This window comes from Rousettus aegyptiacus, unplaced genomic scaffold, assembly GCF_014176215.1.
Source record: "Rousettus aegyptiacus isolate mRouAeg1 unplaced genomic scaffold, mRouAeg1.p scaffold_m13_p_10, whole genome shotgun sequence".
NCBI lineage: Eukaryota > Metazoa > Chordata > Mammalia > Chiroptera > Pteropodidae > Rousettus > Rousettus aegyptiacus.
Window position 1 is genome coordinate 59,837,603 of NW_023416285.1, and position 15,394 is coordinate 59,852,996.

Below are 15,394 nucleotides of genomic sequence, written 5' to 3' on the forward strand. Positions count from 1 at the left end.
AAGAAAAGTTTGAAAATCACATGATATCACTTATATGTGGGATACAAACCTAAAAGCAACAAATGAACAGGACAAACAGAGTCTCATGGACATAGACAATGGACTTGTGGTTACCAGAAGAGAGGAATGAGGGGGAAAATAAAAGAATAAAATGTTCTAAAAAATTATGTATATATAGTATGAAAAAAATAATAAGTAAACCAGCATTTTTAAAAAGTGCTTTATATATATTACATATGTCTTTATATATATATGGGTGTAGAAAGTATACTCTAGTAATAAACAAATTCACAATTTCACTAGCTTCATTTCACAAATGTTTATTTCTCAATAAAGATTGACTAGATTATGTACTCTATTTCTGTAATGTCATCACTGCAGAATCCATGCTGGTAGAATAGACACTATAGAACATTGCTATTCACAAAGGCAATAGGTGGAAAAAAACCCTTTGGTAAGGGTTAGGTGTGAAATTAAATGCTCTAGCTGGAAGCCAAACAAGTCCCTTCCTCTAGCTAATCATGTTCCTACCACTCCCACGGAAGTCGGAAGTACAATCCTACCCATATCAGAAAGGTGGAGAACAATAAGTATTTGGTGGACAGCACTAATAATCACTATATTGGTACTATTATTCTACGTATTTTATTTTTATGAAAATATAATATATTAAAACTTAAGATTTCTAAGAGAGCTGATGTAGTGTTAATAGAATATGTCTATAGATTACACACAGAAAGACAAATCAAATAAGACACACTATTAGTAGGGATAGACAGAATACAAATATTGAAGAATCTTTTTTTTCTCCAACAAAATCTTAAGATAATTTTTTGTTAATAAGAAAAATACAAAACTTTATGTTTTTATTATTTCTGTGTAAAATCTACATGTTAGTATAGATGTAAAATATAAACATAAGTTAGAGATTAAACAATTTGTTTTAAAATAATTTACATATAAATTATAAATTTTATCTGTGATTTAGTTTTATTTCTACTTTGATTTTCTCATAACTTGTAAGCAAACAGATGTCAGGTCTGTTCATTTGAATTTTGTAGGACTCTGGGTATAGACACTCATTCTGAAAAAAGCACATATTAAACTAAGTTACTTATAGTAGACAAACGGGATTTAGTTTCCACTCAAAGGAAAAATAGTATAAACAGAGAGAAATACAAATTAATGGCTGTGAGACTTCTGATTATGCCTGTAACCTCATAACAAAATTTTAATTAAAAAAATGTCATACACATATAAACACTAGAATATTATTCAGCTATAAAAAAAAGAAAGGAATCTTGACTTTTGCAACAACATGAATGAACCTTGAGGATATTATGTTAATTGAAATTAATCAGACAGTAAAATATAAAGACTACATGTTCGCACATATGTAGCAAATAAAACTCATAGAAATATAGAGAATGGTGATTATCAGTGGCTGAGGGTCGAAGGAAATAGAAGTTGGTCAAAGGGTACAAACTTCCAATTATAAAATGAATAAATTCTGGGAGTAATGTATACATGGTGGTTATAATTAATGATGCTGTACTATATACTTGAAATTTGTTAAGAGGGTAAATCTTAAATGTATCATACCCCTATACCTCCAGTTAGATCACTTGTTATATAGTGACACAGCATTCTGTGCCACCGATTGTCCGATATTGTCAACAAACTCAAACATTCTGAATCAAGTAGCAAAGGAGAATAATAGGTGGCAGTGTGGACTATTGTGGCACTAATTAAATAGTCAATTAATGCCCTTACATTTAAAAAATAAACCCAATTAGTAGATTGCATAGTATTTCATCTTGGCTCAAAGCTTTTCCTTTTACTTTTTTCTTCTAATTCCAAACAATTACAATACATTTTCAGTTCAACAGAAAGACTATCCAATTTCCTCATTTAGTCAAACGAAATAAAGCAACTTCTTGAGATATATAATCTACTTCTTTTTCTGCAAGGTATTTTAAATTATTAAATGAAAGAATAACCAGTCGAGTCTAGAGATTTTACATTATTTAACCTCATCAAGTCTGAGTTAAATCAAGAAAATGAGTAGGCAAAATGTTTAGGTCTGAATGATTAAGAAAGCTCTGCAAAAGAATAATTCCTTAATAAGGAAATTTTTCTATACTCTATTCTCTAGAGTTGAGGGAAGTAAATTCTTGCTCTCAGGTGCTAAGGACTCAAAAAATAGAGAAAATCTTTCAGAGAATGGGCTATTGGCCCTACTTTCTCCAGCATCTCTCATTTTATTTTATAAAAAGTCATACTAGCAAACTACTTTGTTGAATATAGAAACTCAACTACTTTATCTCTTCTTCTTTATTATATTTATGATCATGTATTTATGCCTCAATGGACTACTAGGATATAAGGCAGACTCTGTATCTCTTGGATGCAATTTTTTGTCCTTACTCTGCCAGATGCTGGTGATATAAGTATTTAGTAAATATTTGTGGTTGAAGGAATGAAATACATAAGGAAGTATGTGCATAGGGTAAATGAAAAGCATGCTTACAACATTATAATGCTACAAACTTTTTTTTACAAGGTCATTTGGGATGACGGCTATTTTCTTCTATTATAGATTTTTTAGCACAAAGAAAATTTTCATTTATAAAAATACTCTGTTGATATTTTTTATAAGCAAAAATTATACATTATCACAAAAACTATGACAGTATCAATGGAAAAACCTATGCCTTGATAAATTTTGTCCATTTCCTCTTAACTTAAGGTGGGTCATAATTTATGACTTTAATCAATATTTGCTAAATATTTATTTATATTTAACCTTAAAAGAAGTCAAATAAAAGCAATTTTAGAAGATGTGTTGATTCTGATGTATAATGAAAAATTATTTTCCCTGTTTATGTAATATTACTCTCTAATTATCAAGAATAAAAATACATTAATTTTTTTGGTATATTAGTATTCTAAGTACATACCTACTTTATACCTCCCACTGTTACATAATTACTTGAAATTCTCTAAACGTATTACTTTTATTCTTTATAGTACTTTTAATGTAGTTAGAATTTGCCTGTCCAAAATGTATTTTTCTGATAAAGGATAAAAATGTATTTTGACAGCAGAAAAATATGTGGTTTGGTGATAAATAATATCTGTATAGAGTGCAAATATATTTGAGGTGGATCACAAGAGATAAATTCTGCATGCTGGTTATTTCAGAACTATCCAAGTTCAGTCAAATATTTTAGACCTTCTCTCTCTGAAGAAACAAAAAAATATATAGGACTTTAATTTGCCTTTGGGGTGAAAGATACAATTGTAATACTTTGTAGTAAAAAATTTTGGTTTGAAGTGGAAAACTCATTAACAAAGCAGGCCAGAAACAATTTCTGAGGCCATTTTAACTGCTTTAATTAGCAGTATTAGAAACTTTGGTTGAAAGGAAATTCTCAGTAGGAATAGAAATGTAAATTTAGAATGAAATAATTTCCAAAATTGCACTAATTTATTTTGTGTGTTTACTGTCTACAATATACCTACGTGACAAAATTCTATTAGATTTATTGATCTCATTAATACATTTATTTTTAGTAAATACCTATGTAAGTGCAATATGTTTATTATCTGATAATATAAATTAAAAGCATTGAAACTTCTTGCTAAAATTCAGGTTAACCACAATGCATTTAATTTCACTGCAATATAAAAATGGAATCTACTTTATATAAAGGAAAATTCCTGCCTTTTCTGCAAGAGAACATATGTGGGGAATGATTAGTCTTTTGGAGTGCATACCTAGATTTATTTAATAATAAAATATTTGAATCTTGCAAAAATAAGAATAAAGCATCTAAGCTCATAGAGCTATTCCCATTTCTCAGGCAGTTGCTTCATCGGAAACCTGAAACAAACCTTATATATTAGAGAAATTTGGATCATGTTAGGATGACAGGCAAGCTTAGACTAAAATGACCATGTCAGGTCTCAGCTTCCAGCTGTGCTCTGGGTAAAGGGAAAAGGTGATATTTAAACCGAGATGGTAACTGCGTTATCCAGACAAACGAACAGGGAAGAAGAAAAGTGCGGGCAATGTCTGTAATACTTCTTCAAGAAATTGAAATAGATAAAAGGAACTGCAATTGAAGTGAATATTATAATGCTTACGGGATCTGATCTTGAGAGAGAAACATAACGAAATGGTTAAGTGTTTTATATTTCTCAGTCAAATTATATGCTGATAGTATAAGGAAAACAACTCTAAGTTCCCTACACCAAAAACCAAAACAAAATATTTGTGATTTACTGAAACTTAAAATAAGGTTTTTAGAGCTGACTTCCTTCCCTCCTTCTCTTCATCCCTCCCTACCTCCATCTGTCTTTTCCTTCCTTCCTTCCTTCCTTCCTTCCTTCCTTCCTTCCTTCCTTCCTTCCTTCCTTCCTTCCTTCCTGCCTTGCTTCCTTCCTTCTTTCCTTCCTTCCTTGTTTCTTCCTTTGTTCAACAAATGCATGAACATTTATTAAATACCTACTACACAATTAGCAGAGTCTTAGCCAATGAGGATAAAGAGAAGAATAAGTCACTGTAGAAGCTATTCGCAATGTTGTTCACTGCCCAGGTCCTGAAACTCAATCTCTATATACAGGAAATTCTGAGTAATTCTTTTCAACATGAGGGTCTGTATGAGGCAGATCTCACCATTACCAGAGACTTAGAAAAACTAGCTACTTGAATTTCTAGATCTTTTGCTTTGCACATAAAAAAGTGACTTAACAGAGACCAATTACCTGCAAACAACCCAGATTTTAATCGGTGCAAGTGAAGGAAAAACACAAAGAAGATGAGACTCTGTTTTGTGAGCAGCATTGTTTGCCTGGAGTAACAGATGAAGTGGCTAGAATCATGGTCAATGTTCTGAGCTTCACGTTAACAGAAAAAGTATCTTACTGAACTGCTTTTGTGATGTGAATTTTTCTGTGCTTCTGGCTGTCATCTTTTTCTTCTTATTTAAAGAATTATTAGTTCTTGAGACTTAGTGACAGTTCTTGGAGTCATTTAACATCCTCTCAACGAAACAACTTTCTGGTTTAATTAATTAATTAATGCCACTTTCTTTTGCTTATAAGTAAAAACACCCATCAGTGTAGTCCTAGTCCTCATAGTGCCCACTAAATAAAAGGCTAAGCTAGCCAAAAACCTGTCAAACTATCATAATTATCGCGGTCCATATTTTTTATATAAACAATAATAAGGATAAAATATAATCTGTGAAATAGAAAAATATTACTACCTGCTGGTACTTGACATAGGGCAACACATACTATGAGACAGGAGAATTAAGACATGAGTAGCATTTGAGCTGTGGTTTGAAGAACACAGAATTTAAGTATGCAGAGTTCGAAAGCATATCAGAAAATATCAAGCGATTCAGGGTGATTGGGGCAAAGAATGCATTAAAAATGAAATGGAAAATGACACTAGAAAGGTGTACTAAGTTACAACCCTGTGAGTCCTTGAATGCCATATATTTGTGTCCCAGAAATAAATGTGACATTTGAAACTTTTCGTATAGAGAAACTTAGAGATAATCACTTATTTCTAAATTACAGTTTATTTATCAAGCAATATTTTAAAATCTACTAACTATACATTCTACTTTTTATTGAAGTATAGCATATATATAGAAAAAGCCACAAATTATAACTGCAACTTCATAAATATTTAGTGAGTGAACATACTCATTTAACCACAAGTCTCTAAGTTCCCTTGTACCCCTTCAAGTGTAACCCCATTCCTGATTTCTAAAACATAGTTTATTTATTGAACATTATACAAATATAATATATGGTTTGTGTATGTGTGTCTGTTCTTTCTCTTAACATTATATTTACAAGAAAACCCTCCTAGCAACAGAGAAGAAAAAACATAAAAGAGAGAGTCACTAGAGAAATTTACAGACTTTTAAAGTTTTATATTGTACCTATGCATACAGCAAAGAAATCCTCACTTCTATGTAGATTATGATAAATTCTCACATTAAAGAGTAGAGACTTAATTACCTCAGGTTCCACTACCTTATACAACATGTTCAAATTTTTTTTTTTTTTTTTTTTTTTAGGTGATGAAACCTTGGTTGACCTCACAGATTGCAAGGACTTCATCAGCTTACAATTCCTTATTTTTAAATTTTGTATGCCTACACAGCTGGTCTTCCTAAGTGGTTTCTCATCCAAGTACCAACCAGGCCTGACTCTGCTTAGCTTCTGAGATCAGACATAATCAAGCTTGTTCTGAGTGGCATGGCCATAGACCACATGTTCACATTTAAATAAGATATTATAAGACAGTACCAAAGGCAAAAAATAAGACAATCTAAAGAAATAAGAAAGCATCAGAACTAGATTCAGATCTGAAAACATTTTTGGAATCATCAAATAGGTATTATATTATTATCATAAATATATTTATGGCTCTAGTAAAACAGGTATATAACATGTAAGAATAGATAGAAATTTTAAGTAAAGAGTTGGAAACTTTAAGAGCAAAATCAAGAGAAAATGCTAGAAATCCAAAACGGTGTAGAAGTATAACAGAAATAAAGAATGCCTTTGATGGGTTCATTAGTAAACTACACACAGCTGAGGACAGGATCAGTGGATTTGAATACAGGCCAATGAAAAATTTTCAAGCTGAAATTCAGAGGAACGCCCCCCCCCCCAACACACACACAGGACAGATCATCTTAGAACTGTAGAACAACACTAAAAAATGTAACATATGCATATGTTGAATACCAGAAGGAAAAAATAGACTGAAGTAGAAGAAATATTTCAAGCGATAACAACAGAGAACATTCCAAAACTGACAAACACCAAAACACAGATCTGAAAAATTCAGGGAACATCAAACAAGACAGATACCAAAAAGGCACACCCAAGAATATCATTCAAACTGAAAAAAAAAAAAAATCAAAAGAAAGAAAATATTGAATTAAAGTCAAAGGGGAATGAGGATGAACAACTTATTTATTGAGAAATGAGAGTAAGAATTATAGCAAACTTTTCATTATAAATCATGCAAGAAAGATGAGAGTAAAATGATATCTTTAAAGTGTTGAAGAAAAAAATAGCAACCTAGAATTCTTTATTCAAGGAAATTATCTTTCAAAAGTGAAGGAGAAATAAAGACTCTAATGGACAAACAAAAACTGAGAATTCATTTCCAGAAAAAAAAAAATGTTAAAAGTTTTTTAGACAGAACAAAAATGGCATATGTAAGAAACTTCTCACTCCTTAAGTGTGGGCAGTACTCAGTGACTTCCTTCTAGGAGTACAGTATGAAAAGTGAGGGAAATAATTTACTGACAAACTCTGCCTCAGCTAGGTGATAAAGTTTAACATTAACAGTGATAAGTCGTCTTGACAGTCGGTACATAAAATGATGAGAATAACATCTTATCTCTAGTACCTCTCTCCTCAAAATCAACAAACCTAGTCTAATCATTAGAAAAATGTTAGGTAAACCTCAACCGAGGGACATTCTATAGAATACCTGATAAATTCCCTGCAAAATTGTTAAGATCTTCAAAACAAGAGAAGTCTGAAAAATTCTCTTAGTCTAGAGCTATCTGAAGAGATATAATGACAAAGGAGATATGACAACCAAAGAAAATGCAGTATTCTGGATAAGATCCTATAACAACAAGGCATTAGGCAAAAACAAAGGAAATCTGAATAAAGCATAGATTTTAATAATAATGCCTTGATATTAGCTCATTAGTTGTAACAGATGTATCACACTAATTTAAGGTCTTAAGATTATAGGAAACTGAATGTAAACCCTCTGTGGTCTCTGTGTTATCTTTACAAATTTTCTGTAAATATAAAGCTATTGTAAGAATAAAAAAATTTATATTTTAAAGCAAAAACGAAAACAAACAAAAAGCGATTCTTGCAGTTTTCCAAGTATTAAGTTGTGCATATTTACATTATCTATTTAGATTCAGGACTGCATTTTATTTCTAACTCTAAGCATTAAAAGAGATATCTTAAAACCTTTGATAAAGAATTCTTTACTCTTTTAAGCATAATTCTATATCTCTATGACTAATAGTATAGACACAATTGAAAAAAAAAACAAGCAATTTTAGGATTCCATATTTAATATAATAATGTAAAATAGTTATAGGATACAGTGACATTATCTTATTAGAAGTACTATAAAATTAATTAATGTACTAATAATCTTTGCTCTTAAATTTCTTAGAAAATTGATAACAGTTATTTTACTATACACTTTAAAAAAAATAAGCTTATTTAGCATATATTTGAGGGACTTAAACATATTTCAATTTATCTGAAAAAGTTTTAATTTGAAGATTCCTAAACAATTATTTAAATACCAAAACAAGATGGTGAGATAAAGAAAATTGCCTGCATGTATCTGGAACTTTGTTTGTTTGTTTGCTTATTTTCCATGAGCAGGATAGGAGGTTAATTTGCTCCCTCGATTAGAAAACCAGTTATAAAGTCTAGGTCTTAAAATTCATTCATATGTATGCCATCTAACTTTGCTATGTAAATTGAACAGAAGCTACTCTTGTGATATTGATTATCAGGGTATTTTAGAGATTGGACTTTTAAGGTCAGTATTCTGTTAATCTTCACAACTTTTATGGGAAATACTGTTATTTACAGATGAAGAGACTTCATGATGCAGTGATGTGCCAAAAGATGCAATGTACTTTTAAGCAATGGGTAAAATCAGTATATGTTGGAGCTCATTTCTTTATCACTATGTATACTGTCTCCCCAAATTTTAAATCCTGCCCAGTGCGTATGTTTCTTATGTAATGTATTGGAAGTAAAACTATTATGAGTTAAGTATGTCTCCTCCCCACCCCACCTCTCAAGATGTTAAAGTCCTAACTTTGGATTTCTCAGAGTATGACCTTATATGGAAATAGTATATGTATAGAAATAATCCTGTTAAAATAAAGTCCTTACAGAAATAAGAAATATGGACACAGAGACAGACATGGACAGTAGAAGATGATAGGAAAACACAAGGAAAACACTGTGAAGACAGAAGCAGATGTTGCAGTGATGCTGCTACAAACCAAGGAACATTAAGGACTGATGGCACCCTGGGAAGATAGGACTAGGCAAGGAAGGGATCTCTCTCAGACTTCAGGAGTGTGGCCCTGCCGTAATCTTGATTTTGTACTTCTGGCCTCCAGAACCCGGAGATAACACATTTCTGTTATTTTAAGCCACCCAGTTTTTGGTACCTTGTTATAATAGCAGCCCTAGGAAATTATACAGAAACCAAAACAAAATTTCTGCTGCACTAAATATTTTCAGACAGTGATTTTACTCATCTTTCTACTTCATTTGCTATAATTTGACATAGAATGGATATAAGAATTTTATCAAAATTTCTTCCAATTTATGAAAGCTTTATTCATAAATTTTTTCATGCTGTTAGTGTCTTCTAAAAATTCACTGCTTCCCCAGACAAATTAAATGAGCATACATTTTTCTTCTATCATTTAGATGTTTCTGAGCCATAAGGGGGCTGTTGCTTGGCTCTTCCTAGAAACCAAACTCTAACTCGATTTCTCTATTTCTTTAAAAAAGACTATATTATGTAATCATTGTATATCTATCCTGCTTTCCAGTTGCTTACATAATGCTGGACCCTACCTTTGCAAGGCTTTAAAGAATTGAATAGTATTACTGAATAATTTACAAAGGGAGCATGTCGCCCTACTTCTTCACACTATGTGTACACACCCAAGTACTTGTGTATTTTAGTGATTCTATATGAGCACATGTGCACTAATTTTTTATGTCTCTAATGACCTCTTTATTTTAATTATTGATAACATTAATTTGAATTCTCTAAGTATACGCATCTAGAGAAGGAAAGAAGAAATTTGTTGAGTGCCAGAGTCAGACTGAGGCTATACATTCACTGTGGAAAATCCACATATGAATATTTCAGAGTTGTCTGATAAGTTTCTTCTTTTACACTAAACAATAGGTCAGTTGACATAAAGGTTTAATGCACTTTAAGAAGTGAACTAATTTTGCTTTCTTACCAAGAAGTTCCTTTTTTTTCCAAAATTTAGTCAGATATAGTACAGTAGTTTAATTCATGATTTGACATAATAAGCACTCTAACAAGTTGATTATAAGATTTATGATTTGCATAATTTGATTAATTAGCTATTTCACCGATATACATATCCCTGAGTTTACATTTTTTATTTTATGTTTTAGTTCACATTTATTTTAATAAGTCTTGGTGCAATGATTTCTAAAAGTTATATTAGTTGTATTTTAGGTTCCTATAAATTCCTTATGATTCTAACTGGCAGTGGCTAATGGAATTGCTAAAGATAAGTCATTTCTACAGCTTTTTCAGTTAAAACCATTTAAAAAGAAAATATATCATAGCAAAGACGTGCTGTTATGTTCTGTCAAAGCCAGTTCATGTAATTTTTAACAACACAAAAAATATTACCTGTGAATCTCTTATCCACAAATAAACATAATTTGATACTTGTGCTGTATATCACTCTAATTGCAGCTCTATCTTTTATGCTAACGACAGCCTCAAACTATGAGTAAGAGGAGGATTTTTTTACTTTCATGAGAGGTTTTAATTATATAGTCTCGCAATTGTCTTTGTTGCTTAGTATTTGCCTTCCTTTCAAAACACAATACTCCAATTTATCAGGTAATCATTCTACCTGCTCTTTTATCTCTAATTTCACATATTCATCCAAAAGATTTAAAAATAATTATTTTATGATGCATCTACATCTGTCTTACTTTCAAGTAGAACGATTTATGTCTAAATGCTTTTAGTTATAACCTCTACCATTAGTAAGCAGTGTGAAAATTTCAAAATACATGAAAATGTAAAACACATGAAAGCTTTATAAGATAAAAATATGAAAATTTGTAGATCAGAAGATGAAGAATGACATCTATATTCTTTATCTGACAGTTATACTTTGAATTGGACCACCAAATTTTATATTTGTAAATCTATTAGACAGTCAGTCTAAGTGTACCACAGCTTTTCTTTTTTTAGTATGTCAAAGGAGAAACAATAAATATATAATAGTTCATCTTTAAAACCATTACAAATTAATTAGAACTCTTTTAATCAATACTTGTTAGCATTTAAAAATTGCAGCATTTGCAATATTTCTGAATTCTTGTATCTGATCTTTATCCTTCCAACCCCCCACCCTTAAGAAAATGAGCTTTGAATTATGGAACATTTTCCTGGAGTCTCATCTTAGAAAGCAAATGTTACTTATAAAACATGATACACACACTAGAAATATTGCCTATTAAGTTTTATAATATTTTTCTAAATTTATATTTGACTAATAGTATTTATTTATTCTTTGTGAGCCATAGTTTTTTTAAGTTATAATATCTTCAATGTAAAGATATGATGATTGTTTAAATTTTTATTGCTTTTAATAAATATTGTATTATTAATAATTTCTAAATGTATTCTATTAAGTATTTAAAACACATCATATTTGAAAGGATATAAAAAGATTTGTATCTTACAAGCTGCACAGCTTTAGGTAAGTTATTCAAACTCTGTGAATCACAATTTTCTCATCAGTCAAATGGAGATTATAATAGTACATAGCTCAGAGAGATAATTCAGTCAAGAAAAAAAGCATTAAACACCTGCTGTATTTTAAGAGCATTTCTGGGTACTGAGGACACCCATTTTAATTATGAAGCAAATCCCTACTGTCCTGGAACTTAAATTCTAAGAGGCAACAAAGTGAGCAAAAGCTAATAACAAATAAATATATAAAACACTAGGAATTCTAAGTATGATGGATAAAATTTAAAAGAGTAAGCAGTTACAGAGTGAGATGGTAAGAATGCTATTTAAATTGAAGATGATTGGTAAGGACTTCTTTGCTCTGGTGACATTTGAACAGAGATCAAAATAGGTGACATCAGAAGTTGGCACGAAGGAGCTGAGAATGGAGAAAGAGACAGATCACGTAGGCCAAGGTACAGACTAGATTCTAGCCTTAGAGAGCCAGAAATCATTGAGAGGTCTTGAGCAGGGAAATGACAAAGTCTGATCCATATTTTGAAGAGTTTGGTCCAGATGTTAATAAATAACAGACTGATGATGACTAAGGGTGGAAGCAAGTATTGCATCTAGAGGGTATTCCCAGATTGGTTCCTTCTTATGAGCTCTTTTCCAGCTACTTCTGTTTCTGTCTAAGATGATGTTCTCAGCATTCTTTGTGGTTGATTCCCTCTCACTCAACAAGTTTGGGCTCAAATATTATGTTGTCGGAAAATCCTTTCCAGACTACCTTTTTTAAATTCTTTTCACTGTCACTCCTATAACATTATTCTTATATTTGAACCATGAATGTATTAATATTTGAGATGACTTATTTCTTGCCTATTTGTTCAGTGAGTGTTTCCTCTAATAGAACAAGGCTGGTATGTCTTTTTCCATTGTTGGATTTTTCATTGCCCAAAAATTTATTGGAACCTGAGAGCTATTCACTTAATATTTCATGAGGAAAAATGATTATCTGAGGTAAGTAGAATTCTTAAAAAAAAAAAAAAAAGAGTGTTTAATAAATGTATAATATACCAGTGACAAAGACTCTCCTTGGCCAAACTTTAGTCAGGCCTCTCTGAGTTCTCTTTTCAGCTAGACCTCAACCATGTCTCACATCATCATCAGTTCTGCCTAGCCCAGTTTTAGCTATAATCCTGCTAAATCAGTTTAGAGAGATTCTCTTACTCTTGATATCCAATCGCCATGGTCTGCCTTCAGCAAGAATCCTATTAAGTTGATTTAACAGGAATCCAGGAATCTCCATACCCTTAAGTTCTCCTCTTAGCAATTTTCCATTCACAGACTCCATACCCCTGCTCACCTCCTCCTCAGCTACATATTCCAACTTGTCCTTGTATTTGAAGTTGATTCCTATCTCTTTCTCTATTGCAATACTATTTCTGAACATTTGAATTACTTTATTTTTTTTCATTATGATTCAGAATTTATGTACAAATAAATTTAGCCTGCATTATTGACAGTTTTTTTCTTAATTTAATAGTTATAATGGATCCCGAGGCATAGTTATGGCAAGCAAGTTTATTCAAAACAATCATTTCCCTAAAAACAAATGAAATGTCAGTTTATTAAAAAACAAAATGAAACAAAATCCATTCTGGCACATAAAATGCTGATAAAACTCAATAAAGAATTATCTAGCCCAAATCATAGAGAAATATATACATATATATATTTAGCTATAAATATATATCTACATACAGCATATAATTGTATAATTGCATATATATGTATATACACATATATTTGTGTATAAATGTGTGTATACACACACACACACACACACACACATATATATAAAATATTATCATGATTTGATGAAGATGTAAAGACTTGGAAGGTGTAAAAAATATTTCCAAGGTTCTAGAGTAGTATGAAGTACTTGTAAAGGTTTATGCATAGTCCTTTTTTATTCTAATGTATGTATTAATGCATATCTTTCCCAATATATATGGGCATCATTCTACAAGTATATTGTGCTATGATCATGTTGATGGGAGCCCACAGACTTGTGGTCTCACTTGTGCCAAGATATGTAAACTTGTCCACTTGCATGTACTCATTTTTATGTTTCCTATCATAAATGGAATTTTAATGCTTATAAAGAAGTTTAAATATATGTATTTTTGTGACACCTGCAGTATAAATTAATTACCATTTCAAACAGATATTTGATACAGCCATTCTGTCATTTTTTATTATTATTACCATCATCATCATTATTTTGATCATTCTTATTATTTTAATTTTAAACCCTCATGTAAATAAGTAGGTTTTTTTTTTTTTTATGATTTTGGCCTTATGGATATACATTGAATCATTGAAAATAATTCTTTCTTCAAGTAATATCAGTCTTAACTTTGTATAAACTTACTTTGTCCTTGACTTAATAATGTGTTTATGACTAAATTAATATGCCCTGGCAATATCTAAATAGTAAAGTCTACTATCTAAATTTCTCAAATGAGTGAATATATTCTTTCATATACCCAGGTAGGTCCAGGAGAACTTGCTTTATTGAACTTACCTGGGTCTTTCAAAACAATCTGTAGAATCTAATTGTTTTTTTAATAAACAATGTTAAAAACAAAATCTTATGTAATTTTTTAACTCATCAAAAGTTTGCTTTGATTAAATTTGGTGTAATGATCTAACATTATTTTGTTTCATTTGTCTTTTATTAAACAATGCTTCTTTTGAGTATAGGCAGTTTGCAAGGAAAAGTATGATCAATTTGTTTTCAGCAGAAGTAAATAGTTTCAGAAGATCTCAGTCCACTTTAACAAAATAGTCATTATAATTTGCTCTTAAGTTAAATACTAATAGCAATTAAACAAAACACTCTGTCTCTGCAGGAAATAATGAAAATGTTGTTGATGTATTTAAGAATGTAATTTCAGTCCTCATTTCTCAAAGTTGTTAATGATCTTACTCCCGAAGTGAAATTCTAAATAATTTCACTGTATCACTGTTCTCTATTCTTCATCTTTTTTTAATTTCAAAAATGAAATCTGCTCTTTAAAATGATATTTTGAATACTATAGGCAGAAAATATAGTTATTTTATAATGTGTTGATATCCATTCTTTAGTGTTACATACTACTTGTTTATGAGTGTTATAATCTAATAAATTAGATGGCTTTTATTTGGTACACTAAAAACAATACACTTTGAATTTTCAAAATGTCAAGTTGATGTTTTTTGTTCATGTTGTGGGTGTCAACTCCTGGGGTTAAGGTCAATGACATAAATCCTAGAATGAGAAATAGAAACTTCTTTATTATTTCTTGTAAGGCAATTTTTGGTTAGTCTACTGAAATATTCACAATGTCATCTTGAAACAATCTATGACCTAATTTTTACTACTTTTTACTAATTAATAAATTATTTTATTCTTCAGCAGGGACTATTGAAATTTCTTTTTGCAAAATTATTTGTAAAAAAAAATTCATGAAATTGTGTCAAATTTATAAATAAGCATTTCTGCAGAATGTTGCCTCTCCCATCACTGCCAACATTGCTCCACATAAACAAACATATACACATAAAGTTTTGAACAAAAAATTTGGAATATGCTACATACTATATTCATTTTTTAAGATCCAAGGGCATAATTAACATTAAAATTTACTGATTCAAAATTTTCCACATTATTTGACCATTGGATCTTTTCTTTCCAAATTCATATTAACAGAAGTACATTGTAAAATGCTGCTCTAGGTAATAGGGAACCATGGAAGGTTTTGGAATTCATGAGAA